This window comes from Augochlora pura, chromosome 7 (assembly GCF_028453695.1).
Source record: "Augochlora pura isolate Apur16 chromosome 7, APUR_v2.2.1, whole genome shotgun sequence".
NCBI lineage: Eukaryota > Metazoa > Arthropoda > Insecta > Hymenoptera > Halictidae > Augochlora > Augochlora pura.
In genome coordinates, this window is record NC_135778.1 from 27,894,007 (window position 1) to 27,908,748 (window position 14,742).

A 14,742-nucleotide genomic window follows, 5' to 3' on the forward strand; every position below is an offset into this window, starting at 1 on the left:
GAACCTTACATATTTAAGTCTATACTTCGGACCTTATATTTTTAAATCTGTACTAACAACCTTGATTTTTAAGTCTGTACTTTGAACCTTATATTTTAAAATCTGTACTTTGAAAGTTACATTTTTAAATCTATACTTTGAAAGTTACATTTTTAAATCTGTACTTTGAACTTTACATATTTAAGCCTGCACGTTGATCCTTGTACGTAGAACTCTGCGCTTAGAATGTCTCACTTAAATCACTGTACTTATGAACTCATACTATTGAACTTGTACTATTAATCTTGTACTTTAGATTTGCTGCTTTTGACCTTGTATTTTAAACTCGATACTCTTGGCCTTGAATTTTTCACCTCGTACTTCCGACCTGCTACTTTTCATCTGCTTTAAACCTCGTTCTGTTGACCTCGTACTTTCAACCTCGTACTTTCGACCCTGTACGTTTGACCTTGTATTTCCGAACTAGTACTTTAAACCTGTCACTTTGACCTCACCGTGCCAATTACTTCTGACCAGCTACTTCGGACCCAACACCCAGCACCTTCCGCTTTAAATCGAATAACCCGGACCGCGCCTTTACATAGCGCACTTTGCGAGCTGGGTCCTGAAACTTGTATCTTAAGTAGTATGCACTCCGAGGTGGTACCGGCCACGAGTTTCCAACGAGTGTTTTCCCGAGGTGCATGCTGAAATCCAACGATGAAGTCGTTCGATGCAGAATGCAAGGGAACAGTGCCGGATGCGTCACGCTGACACTATTCCCGTTTCTCGAACGATTCTTTCGATTAAATGACGCGCATCGGGGACTATATTCTGCTGCTCGAACGATCGACGCTGCACACGTTTGCGACGGAAGGCGCGCACAAAGTACGAGCAGACACTGGCCGGAAATATCAGAACGATAAACTGCGTTACGCGGGAAGAAAGGGGTGGGAAACGGGAATAGTTAAACGTCGTCTTGCGACGTTGCTACTATGGTCGTGAGAAAATAGCCGAGTTTGTGAAAGAAATTGCGCAACTTTTGACAAAAACGTAACGGAGAGAGAAGCTTTTCTTTTAAATCAAACTTTAAATGCACTTGAACTCGGGGAAATTACGTAGGAATAAAATTGGTTCTCGAAGAATTTCCTCGAAATATTATTCGAATAAAATTTGGTTCGTAACATTACTGGAATGAATTTTCATTTTATGGAATATGTTTGCGAATAGAATCTTATTCGATATAGTTTTCAATAGAGTTTTATACGACATATACTTGCATAAAGTTTAATTCATAGAATGTACTCTAAATATTATTCGAATATAATTTAATTCGTAATATTACTCGAATAACATTTTATTCGGCGAATGATTCGAGAAATATGTCGAATCAAAGGTCACTAAATTCGAAATATTTCTCGAATAAAATTCGACAACGCCGATCTTTGGCGACCGGCGAATAAACAATAGACAGACAACGTAAAGGCGGGGGATAACAAGACGGCGGTGGTAAAAAATGGTGAAGAAAATGACAAGAAAACAGGACACCGTGGATGAGTCGAGGAACGCGGAATCGGATGTGACAAATGATAAGAATCACGAGCGACAATTTCTAAGACAGGAGGCCGAGCGCGGAGCGGCGACTGGTAAAAGCGTGATCGCGTGAAATATTCCATTAAACAAATTGTCGTAGCGTTCATAATTGAGAAATTGAAACGAATCGATAGTGGCGGTGCTTCTGTTAAACAGTTTGAATTTTTTAACCATAGTTGCAGCGTGTTACGCAGGTCGACGCAATTTCAGGAGCGTATCAGATTGCCACGAAAATTCACACCGTCCCCGGTTAATTAATTCCATTGGCTAAATTCAATTAACGCGGTGTAATTAATTTGGTGAAATCTAGGCTGCGCGTGCACGCCAAATAATAGTTAGTTAGAAAACGATTAAACTCGCCGCGAGAATCAACCCCGCGAATACTTCGATAGCTGCCGAGAATTAATTTTTTATTCAACCCTTGCCCTTTCTTCGCGTCGATTTTCAAAAATGTTCCGACTTGTCTATTTAGGAAATTTAAACTCTGACTTCAAGACGTTTATTTTTTAAATTGACTTATGAGATTGTTCAGAAAATTCACAGTTCATTGTTCATCGATTTATTTTTTCCATATTTCTTTTTCAAACTATTTGTATTATTTGAACAAAGAATCGTTTGAATAATTCGTGACGATTAAGGAATTATACGAATAGAATATTCGACTAAAAGAAATTCATTCGGATAATTACCCTGCATAAATATTTATTTGAAAAAATAATCGAATAAACAATCACAAAAAAAATAATTATTCGAATAATTCACCACGATTAATGAATAATTCCAGCAAAATATTCGACCAAAAGGAATTAATTCGGATTATTATCCTGGATGAATATTAACTGGAAAAAAAATTGAATAACGCCCTGCTCCGGTTAAAACGGCTAATGAAAATTGTTTGAAAGATATCAGGGATTATGTTCGGTGAGGAGAGAGAGAAGATTGCTCGATACCTCTGCCGTTATTAAGCTCCGCATAAAAGCAGAATTGATCTAGACTGTCGTTCGGAAACGGCTCTATTCAGCTCGTAAATTTCGGGTGTTCTCCCTCCATCGATCGATCGCCGAGAACAATCACGAGCATTTTCGGAACGCGACGCCTATGCGCCTATGCATTTTCCATAAATTGCTCTCTTTCGCCGTGAATCGATCCCGGTGCAATAGCACGCACCGTAAATCACGGGATTCGGTCGCGTTGTTGCTCGGAAGAATAAAACCGTACGACCCCGTTTCAACCCTTAAATTCGCAGCGGAAAACCGGCGCGACTCCGTTCGTGACTACCAGCTAGGACACTGTCCAAAGAACTTCGTTCCCTACGAACGACGCGCAGTGGCGTCAGACGATTTTTCGAAATTTCTTAGGTTCCGTTGGGCTAATACTAGGGGTTTCATGGTCCAGGATCTGAAAATGTCAGAGGTTCAAAGCTCCAAAGGTCCAAAGATTTAAAGCTTTAGAGATTAAAAATTCCAAAGATCCAAATCTACAAAGGTCCAAAGTTCCAAAGATCTAAAGTTCTAGAGATTAAATATTCCAACGGTTCTATGATTTAAAGACTCAAAATTGCAAAGGTCAAAAATTCCGTATATTTACAATGCCTAGGATGCAAATATCCAAATGTCCAAAGTTCTAAAAATCCAAAGTTCCCAGGATCTGAAATTCAGAGGACCAAAGTTCTAGATATTTATGTGGCGCGCTGTGAAAATTGGAATTTTGGAGGAGCGAGGAGGGGGAAAAAGAGAGCGAAGACTGTTTCGTCCCGGGCCCGCTAGAGAACTCGTCAGTAAAGCGTTCCAGAAGGCCCTGCCTTAGACAGGGATAAGGGCAAGGACAGTTTCGGTGTATCTATACAAATTGGAACGGTTTTAGGTAGTTGCGGGAAAGGAATCCATCTGCTGGCGAACGGCGGAGGTAGTCGCCACATTTAAAATTCCAAAGATTGAACATTCCAAAGTCCTAAAGCTTCAAAAAACCAAAAATATAAGAATTCTAAAGCTACAAAATTCCAATGGTCGCCGTGCGAAAAGTCAAAAAATTCAAAGATTCAGAATTCCCAAATTCGGAGTTCCAAAATTCCATCGACACAAAATCAAAGATCCTAAAGGTTCTGCATCGGCGGATCCAAAAATCCAAAGCCCCCATACGCAAAATTCATGGTCCAAACTACAGCATCCAAAAAAATTAGACACTCAAGACTGACAATTTCGCAACTCATAGCCTGAAACCCAAATAATCATCCCGTCGCTCCAAGCTCAAAGAGCAAAGGTTGCAATCAACATGGCAGACAGTAGTAGATCAACTGGATTTTACGATGACAGGCCCAAGGTCTCTGATTTACAGCCGCGGATATAGTTTCCTCATGCGATGCCCGAGTTTCGAATTTCACGATCGAGAATCCATCAGAAATGATCATTACATATAACAGCAGCTATTCAATGCTTCCACTAGAAATGATTATTATATATAACAACAGCTATCCAGTACTTCCACGCTGGACTCGCGATAAAAGAAATTCTTTGACACGACATCTACGATTAAAAAAACGCAATAATTTGAATTATTGATCCAGAATCCATTAGAAATAATCATTACATATAACAACAGTAATCCAATACCTCCACGCTGGTTTCGCGATAGAAGAAATTCCACTACACGACATCTACCATTAAAAACCGCGGCAATTCGCAGGTCAATAAAATTTAGACAATCGAAAGAACTTGTCGATCATTTCGCGGAGATCGCCGGTTATTTTCAATGTCTCTACTGAAACGTGATCAGCTGATGGATTCGAAGAGAAAAAAGAGAAACGTTAATGGAGGTTACATAAGGAAAACAGCGTCCTTCGGAGCACTTCTCGCGCGAGTTGAGAGGAAATACGCCGGTGCCTCGCAAATGATACCAATCTTTGCGGGTAGATGGTCGTGTTATCGTTCCCTGCGTCACACAAGTGGGTAATAGTTGGGAGCCGGCCCATTTAGTCTGTCAGTTCTACTTAAGGCGACACGATCGTCACATGACGCCGGGTTATGGGACACGCGAGCCGGACAGCCGGCCGCACGCAAGTCGCTCGCTTGTTTTCACTGTTCGGATAGGAAAGCAACGCTCGCGATTCAGACGAGCGGATTGAGTGGCACGGGACGCCATTCTGTTCTTTATCCAACGCGATCTAAGGCGATCTCACTAGGTCGCGCGATTCTTTAAACATTGATCTTGGGATTTTTCGGCGCGGCGAATATTGATCCGGCAATTTTCGGCTCTGGAATATTATATCTGTGATATTTCGAGCTCACCGGTGCTGTATCCAGGAATTTTGGACGTTATGAATGTTGGATCAGCGAATTTTGTTAGGGTAAATGTCGTACGTATTTATTTTATATATATATTGAATATTCTGAATATATTGAATATTGAGATAAAAACTTATGAATATTGTATTCGCAGATTTTGAAATTAGCGAATGTGTGGTCGGAACTTTTGGTACCTGAATATTGAAATAAGAACCTTTGAACCCACGAATATTGTAATCGTGAATTTAGAGTTCAATAAATATTGTATTCGTAAATATTTCATTGGATGAATATTATGTCCGCGAATTTTTGATTCGACGAATATTATATTCGCGAATTTTGAAACTGGTGAATATTATGATCAAGAGACTTTGGTACCTGAATATTAAAATAAGGACCTTTGAACCAATGAATATTATATTAGCAAATATTATATTCGGTCCTTCTGATACCTTAATATTAAAACAAGTATCTCTGAACCGAGGAATATTAAATTCAGTAATTTAAACTTCAGTAAATATTGCATTCGCAAATTTTTTACTCGACGAATAATAATTCACGAATTTTTAAACTAGCGAATATTATATTCGGTCCTCTTGATATTTAAACATTAAAATAAGTACCCTCAAACACGTGAACACTGTATCCTAGACATTAAAACCCGTTGAATATTATATCCGCCAATTTTCTACCGACGAAACGCCTCAGCTGCTTGTATCTCTACGCACATCCACGCACACCAAACTTCACGGGACCGCGGAACAATCGATACCACTGGCTCCGAATAATACTAATGAACAAATGAATAGCCCTGTTCATGTTCCATCAAAGAATTCCAATCGGCCGTGTCAAACGTGTGCCTGGTTGTTTGCGTGCGTCGGCGTAAGTTCGCGCTGCGCAAAAGCCCGCGCGAGTGTCATTGTTTCGTTCTAATGATCACAAAGGAAATTGACGCGACAAAAGAACGAGCGCGGAGGTAAACAAGTACACAAATGCCCCATGAAAATCATCGTTTTCCAGTGAAGGACGTGCTCCGGGACACACTTTGAACTCGTGGGGAAGAAGGAGGAGCAAGGGGGCTGCCGTGAAAGCTCGGTAAATAGCAATTAAAAAGCTGTCCGCTACCTTCCCTTTCGATGGCCTGTCCTGCGAACTACGCCGGACGACGGACGGTTGCGTCCGGTCGATCGAATTTTTCCATTCGCGACGAATAAACAATAAAATGATTTCGAAGGTTTGGGAGAGAAAAAGAAAGAGAGAGAGAGAGAGAGAGGGGGGGTGCCGGGGTTGATCGACGACGGTGTTCGTGTGCCGAGCAGAATTTTTTGCCGACAATTGTTTTCATTGTTCCGTTAGCGGGGCGAGCGCAGCCGTGAATACGGGATCGCCGGGAAATAAATAAATACGGTCTCCGTGAACTACGTTGTTCCCCGTTGAAATGATAAAAACAACTTTATCCGAGGGGTATATAAAGCTTGAATGCGAAACGCGCATTCGGCGCGTCAAATATTTATACAATGAGACAGTGGAAGGGCGGACGACGCGAAATGGGGTACTTGCCCGATCGAGCCGGCTAAAATTAATGTCATCGCGTTACCAGTATAAAGTGTAGCCAGTCGTTTATTTATAGCGTTTTAAGTTAGCAGAGATAATCGCGAGGATGTGGAAATTATTTGTAGAATATTGGATATATTATTTTTGTTGTTTGTCAATAACCGCTGGAGGTTTTTAGGACGTTTATTTTAGGTTCGGTTTAGGTCTGAATGTTTTATGCCTTAAAGTGGGCGTCTATTTTAGTTTTTAATGTATTACGCCTAAAAATGAACGTCTATTTTACGTTGTAAGGCATTCAAACTTAAAATGGACGTTCTGAACTTCTTACGTTTCAAAATAAACGTCCATTTTATGTCTGAATATTTTACAATGTAAAATAGACGTCTTTAAGACCTCTTGTTTCATATGTTAAAAAGATATCCATTTTAGGACATCGATAAGATTTCTTAATGATGTCCCGACCTGAACATCCTATTAACACAGGACGTTTCTAAGATGTTTCTAGAACATTCGAGGCATCTTAAAGACGTCATACTATCTAGGTTGTTGAATTGAGCACGTGATTATTTATTTCTTTATAATGTTTTAGTATAGTGGCAATGATCTTAGACGTTTCAAAAGATTTGCATTATTATTATTTGCATTATGTGTAGGCTGTATAATTACTAAGAAACTATGTGAATCCATTAGAACGTTTCAGAAATTATTACAAAGTATTAAAAACCATAGCAAACCATTATAAAGTATCAAAAAACCATAGAAAACGACTGCAAAATGTTAAAAACCTTTATATGCTATTACAAAGTATGAAAAACTATGGCACTTCAATTTATTTCCATTTAATAAATCCCAGCCTTGTATAATAATACAACGCATCGTTCAATGGACTTTCAATTTGTCATTCTGCACGGAATAATAAAAACAATTAATTTCAATTTCAATTTGATGGAATATTCTCTCCGCAAAGCTATCCGAAAGAATTAAAACGACGTATTTTGTGATTTCAAAGGTGCACGCTTCAAAGCGGATAACAAATGTTGTTTAATATGAATTTTGGAAAATTGACATTACGCGAATTCGCAACATTTAAAGGGCGCCACGTTTTCGTTACCCCGGCCGCGGGAAAAGTAAACAAAGGGCGCCGGTATCGGAGCGCATTAATTAAATACAGCCAGAATGAATCAAACAGCGGCCGGGCAAACAAATCGTCGTTAAAACCGCAGAAACGCGGCCGATATTCGCGAGCCCTTTATGCCGAAAACCGCGAGCCCGAATTCTATCGCAGCGCGAATTCATGCCCGTGTGTCATCCAAGGTAACGAGGTGGACATCGAAGGCAACGCGGTCGCGGCGTCTAACTTCCAGCGATCGCAAAGTACACAGTGCGACCGGGCCGCGTTGTTCCGTTCGCGTCCGTCGTAACAATGCTTTCGATCGTTAATTGTGTTTCCCAGCGGGGCTGGAAAAAATTTGACAAATAATTTGGACTTTCGCGATGCGGTAGGCGCACGTTATGCGGCAACAAAGGACGTCGGACGGTGTGGGATATATATTTTTGAACATTCGTTTGACGCCGGGAGGATTTCAGAATTTTCGATGGAAAAGTAAATCTCGCGTTATTTTTTACTGGTCCTCGCCTATTATTTCACTATAAAAAAATACGTTCCTGCGGACCCGAGCGGAAAATTTTTATTTTCGGACGACCCGCGGTTTTCCAAGAAAACATCGCGGTTTGATTAACGACGAGAGACTTTTTAATATTTTTATGAACGATTTTGAAATCGTTATATGGATAGAAATACGCTGTTCGTTAACGGGGGCTCTGGATTAAATTTTTTGGATATTATATTTGAGTAAAGTATTTCGTATTCATTTATATTTTATTACGTTGATTATATATGATATTGTAGATTATATATCTTTTCGAAAGATATTATAATCGTTAAATTTTATATTTATTTATAGTTTACTATACCGAATATTATCATAAACGCAAGAAAGTAAATACCGTACTTACATGAAAAGTTTTATAATTCTCGGATTTTTCTGAAAACAAACATTGCGCTCGAATAAACCTCGTCGCGGGTTTCAACAAATTTCCGCAAATAACGATGAAATTGTTAAAAGGGTAAAAATACATTTCGCGATAACAAGGATGGTTGATAATCCGTGGATTTATTTGCGAACATTGTTCGTACATTTTTGTGTCCGCAGCGGATTTTTAAATATTTCATGGAAAAAAAGAGTGTTCCGAGGGCTTTGTTGGGGGCGGATCCATCCGAACGAGGACTATAATATTGCGAGAATAAAAAATAGGCCTGTGTAGCGAGCGAACTACTCCACTTGGAGACAGTTTCACAATTTCCCGAAGTTCCCCAACTTCCCAAGAAAAATGTATGTACTGCCCCGAATAAATGTCGACGCGCCACGCGGTTTCTTGGTAGGAAAATTCATGATGGATGAGCGATGTAGGACACCTAAGCCCTCGGCTTCCTGTATGTAGTTTATAAATAGTGGTCGCCTTTGCTAGACCAGGTCCGCGATGTTCAATCAATTGTAGATAGACCACGCCGCATTCTAAGAATAACAAACCGGTTACGTTCCTGGTCCGCACAATGCGCGATTCAATTTCGCACGGGATTTCTATGATCTCTATTTATTCCGTCTCGCGACACCATACACTGCGGACGACTTTGTCAAAAGCTCGTGCAAAGTGCTTCTCACGATGCTCGATCATCGATTTGGAGGTATTTTTTCATGTGAATAATTTGCAATGGTGTCGAAAGAAATTCTTAGGTTTCATTTGATTGATGTTAGAGATTCTATCGATTCTATAGGTTTTATAGGTTTTATAGATTTTATAGATTTTATAGATTTTATAAATTTTATAGATTTTATAGATTTTATAGATTTTATAGATTTTATAGATTTTATAGATTTCATAAATTTTATAGGTTTTATAGATTTTATAGATTCTATAGTTTTGATTGTTTTGATAGATTTTATAGATTTTATAGATTTTGCAAACTTTATAGATTTCATAAATCATATAAAAATCTATACAAACTCTATACAAATTTTAATAGCCTTTTATAAATTTCGTAGGCTCTATAAAACCATATAAAAATTCCCGAAAGATTTGTATTAGTTTGATGCATATGAAATATCGGATTTTTAAGTGAGTATATAAGACTGTATATCTTATCGGCTTTTGAAAAAAGATATACGGTTTTATATACTCACTTAAACATCCGACATTTCATATGCACGAACCTAATATAACCTTTTATGGATCCTACAAAAATTTATTAAACAATTTACGAAAGCTTGGATAGCTGTGAGAATTTGTTGACTAAGGCAATTAAGAGGGCAGCGTTTTGGCAGAATCGATCACCGCGCGACGTCGCCATTTATTCGATATTTACCGCGTTCGATTACGCGGTTTTTCAACGCTTTGTTCGACATTTATATCGCTGCATACCGCCGCGTTTATTCCGCGTTACATTCTCGCGTTCGTACCGCAATTTTTGCGTTCGAATTCGCCGGCTGCCTTCGTGGCTATTATCGTGTGCCCGGCTAATGTTTATTGCAGCATGAACGAACGAAGGCCGATGATCCCTTTCGGTGGAAGGCTGGGGGTAGTTTTACAGATCACCTAAATTTAGCGGTTCGTATCCCTTGGAGCTCTATCGATCTCGATCACTATTATTCCAGAAAACCAAAGCCGGTGATAACTCTGTGAAAAATTATCGCGGTTAGCAACGACACGATAATTGAGTTTGCAGCTGCGCTTGTAAATATGTAATTGCACAGTGCTGGACGAAGGAATAAAACGCGCGACACATTTCGTGATTTTTAAGTGTAAAATAGAGTTTATAAAGTATTTTAGTTTACGTTCAGTGGTTGTGTTTAATAGTAAATATAGGTGCTTTATTTATATTTGATTATATATTTCGTAGTAAGTGTACGTATTTAATTTATATTTAGATATGTATTTTGTAGTAAGTATATGTATCTTATTTATATTTAAATATATTTCAATAATAAATATTACACTTTATTAATGAATATTAATAGATCCTATGTTACACTAATATTATACTTAATTCTATATTTACACGTACTACTGTTGCACATATATCTACATTATACTTCAATGTAGAAACAATTCGTAAAATATAACAACAAACAATTACTTTTGTTGAGCACCGTGCTCGAGGTTCCGTTTATTGTATCGAACAAGTATGAATACGTCATTGTTAAGTTCTCGCTGTTGTAAAAACAGTGGGCGAACAAACTGTTCGCTGTGACGCGACGAGTGCTAGTTTCGAGCGACACAAATTTCCATTGTTCTCTAACGAAACGAAAAATAAGCTTCCAGCGAGGTTTTTCCAACCGCTAAAAACCCCATCGAAAAGCCACCCCCATCCCCGGCATAACCCGGCGTTCGTCGTAACGATTTTGTCCGTGAAATCGTTCAGCCGTTCACGCTCTCGCGCAACAAAGAAGGAGAAGAGAGAAAGGAAAGGAATAAATAAGCAGGTTCGTCCGCGTTCAATCCAGCCCTTCGTGCACGCCGCTCCCCTTAATAGGGCCCAGCCGGCAGTCGTCTATTTTTGCCCTTATTTACTCTTTATTATCGGCCGGCTTGGCGCAGCCGTATCGATGAATCGCAGGCGGAAACGAAGCGTCCTTTATGTCTGGACTGGTGCACGGATAAACCACGCTGGACGGTACCACCCTTCGCAAACCCTTCCATGACCGGCCGGCCCTTTTATCTATTCGAGAGCAGCGTTCTCGAAATATTTTTAGACTCGCGAGCATTTCACGGTAATTGACAGCGAAGCGTTCCCTTTTTAACGCTCTGGGCGCCGAATATCAGCTCCGAAAATTATGACAATATTTTTCAGTTGTTTAACCAATACGTTAAGGGCCGATGTTGAATCAAAAATTATTCGCGAAAGTAATTTTTTTTTATTAATGTTTTAAATGGTGAACACCGTTCCCAAATATTCTCAGAATATTTATGGCAATTTATTTAACGTGTCAAGAGTCAAATATCATTTACAAAAATACGTAGAATATTTATAGTCATCTAATTGACATGTCGAGTGGCAAATATCGCTTTAAAAAATGCTCACTATATTTGAAGTGATTTAATTAATATGTTAACTGATGAATATAATTTCCAACTATTCTCAGAACATTTATAGTGATTTATTAGATATATCAAGTGCAGAATATCGTTGATAAAAATTCTCAGAACATTTATAATCGTTATTTAAACATGTCGAATGCCGAATATCATTTACAAAAATTCTCGCTATATTCAAAACCATTTCGTGTCATAAAAATCCCAGTAACATTCAGTTCGTTCAATATTGGATTAACATTTTTAGTACACACAGCGCCACAATGAAAGCAAGTTAAAAATTAGTGTCAACCAATACGTGACCTATGGATCACTCGACGTGTTAATTATATATTCTATGCTTTATCCGACGACTGCTAATTTAATGAAAAAACGCCCTCTGTTAAAAAATTGAAATATCCAAAAATATTCGGACAAACCGCTTGCCAGCGCGCCAGTTCTCCATTGTAAATTCTGAAAGTGTCCTCGCTGATGTCGAACGCAATTTTCCAGACTCTTCCGGAGAGAATGTTGACGCTTTTTACAGGCTGTTCTCGTCTTTGTCCTTAGCCACGTGGCGACAAAATGCGAGAACATCGCCGGGCACCGGACTTCAAACGAAATCCCTTTACTTTCGTATTAATTTTCTTGGCTGCTTTGAAACGTCGACGACGACCTCGTCGCAGTCCTCGTCGTTCTCGTCGCAGTCCACGGTGCATTTTTATGCGGCGCCGTTCCACGCGAGAAATCCTTACGCGCCACGGCGTCTACAAGAATTGATGAGCCATGAAAGAAACGGAAGAAACGGACCGGCGACTGTTTTTAATTAAGGCAACTGGCTACTTCCTACGACCCTGCCGCCCCGGACCCTTTGAAGCCGCCACTGGAAAAGCGCATTTCGCTTGCCCTGCGCATTATAGTCTCCACTTACGCGCGTGTGTGCGGCGGACTGCTTCCTTCTTCGAACATAGATTTTAGCGTTTAGTTCGCCGTATGTCGAATTTCGTTCGTTTAGTATCGCTTGTTGGTTTACATTGATTTATATTTAATTTTGTTCGTTGGTTTACATTGATTTATATTTAATTTTGTTCGTTGGTTCACATTGATTTATATTTAATTTTGTTAGCTGCTTTACGTTGATCTATATTTACGTCTGCTAGTTCGTGTTTGTTAGTTTTCATTGGTTCTCGTTTGTTAGCTTTTGTTGGTTCTCGTTTGTTAGCTTTCGTTGGTTCTCGTTTGTTAGCTTTCATTTATTCCTTTACCTTTAATGATTTACATTACTTGATTTTGGTTCGATGAATTTTGTTAAGCGGTTTACTTTAAGTTATTTTCAATTGCTGAATTTTAATCGTTGGCTTTTGTTTTTTTATTTAGGTTTCTTTGTTCTCATTTATTGCTTTCCGTTTTATTAATCTTGTATATTTGATCTAGTATTTAGCATATTTAGGTCTCGTTTGGTGGATCTTGTATATTAGATTACATACGTTTAATTTAATATCTATGATTGATTTCGTATGTTGGATTTTCTATTTTGTATTTCCTGTGTTGAATCTCATATGTTGAATTTGTATGGTGGACTTCGTATGTTAAACTTCATATGTTTTATCTTATATGTTAGATTCTACATGTTCGATTTCGTTTGTTGGATCTTTCAAGTTGGATTTCATATATGGGATCACGTATGTTTAATTTAATATGTCGGAACTCCAATGTCGGATTTTGTATACTGAATCACGTATGTTGAATTTAATATGTTGGATGTTTCATGTTGGATTTTGCATGTTCGATTTCTTATGTTAGATCTCATATGTTTAATTATATGTTGGTTCCTATATGACCAATTTAATATGTTAAAGTTCATATGTTGGATCTCTTACATTAGTTCTTGCATGAGGAATTTAATATGTTGAAGCTCGTATGTTGGATCTCGCATATCGTATCACGTATGTTAAATTAAATATGTTGAATCAGTTTTTTGAATTTTGTTCGTTGAATTTTGTATCTTGGATCCCGTGCACCGGTTCCACTCGCCGTGCCTCTTCTCCTCGAAATCGTCGAATCGAATTTCCCAGTCCCAATTCCGCGAGCACAATAAAGGAATTGTTTCAGTCCCGTGCACTTTGAAACAGTAGCCACCGTAGCAACTTTATTTTCAATTGGCAAGTCCCGTTGCCCCCATTTTAATTCCAGCCAGCGGGTCCCAGGTGGAAATAGTAGCCGTGTAATTATCCCTGTCTTCAAACAGCAACCGGAGCGCTATTCGCGGTCGGAGGTCCGCGGTAAATCTGCTTTAAACGGGCAACCCGAGATCTCTGACTACTAAACAAGTTATAATTTCAGGTTATCTATAGCCTGAAACTCTAGACGGTAATACGTTGGCCGAGTGTCAGCCGGTTTCCCGCGCCGAGTTTCGCCGACTGGGGAAACCCGCGCGGCACTTTTCTCCGCCGATATTTATCCGGCATTTATTTTCCCATTATAATTAGATGCCCGCGGCGGTATAATCCACGCGAGTGCGACAACAACGCGCATTCGATTGCCGAGAGCGTGACGTTCTCGAGCGTGAGAAAATTGGTCGGCATTATTAGCAAACGGACTGGAAGTTCGTAACGCACCGGGTCCGCGCGAGCCCGGCGCATTAAGCGAAACAATCACTGACAAGTGCATCGAAGATTTTTTTGCTAATGTCCGGTCATTACAAATTGCCCCGAACGGTAACGTTCACGCCGGATAATCCGCGTGTCGGCGCGCTTCTGTTCCGCGTCGAGATAACGCCCGGCGTTATTATAGGGCGCTGTAACGCCGCGTTTAAATTTCAATAAACCGCCGCATTGTCGATGGAATCATCCGGACGACGCGGTCCGCATAATTCGTTATCGCGTGGTCGAAGCGAGCGCATTGTTTATTTCGCGAACCATTTCGCGCGGCTTTTTTCATCGGCCGCTGTTTTGCTCGCGATTCTCGCCAGGCGGAGCAGCTTTTCGTCGGATTACCCCTCGTATATAGTTAATGTTTTCATTTCCGCGAGCGTACGTCGGGACGGTGCTCGCGTCCCGAAGCAAATGGAAACACGACGTTCCCGCTAACAAATTCGACTCGCGATCGGGAACCGTCCTCGTGCCGTCGAGATTCCGCCGGCGTTTCGTGCGGTTTAAGGGGTTCGCTCTCGCAATTTTGGTTCCTCGCTCTCTCGCGCGCTCGC

The 14,742-nt window shown here is 39.8% G+C and overlaps 1 pseudogene; it reads left to right on the forward strand.

Annotated features, from left to right (window-relative positions):
- Positions 1-14,742, forward strand: part of LOC144471973 (uncharacterized) — a 33,996-nt pseudogene that overhangs the window by 7,481 nt on the left and 11,773 nt on the right.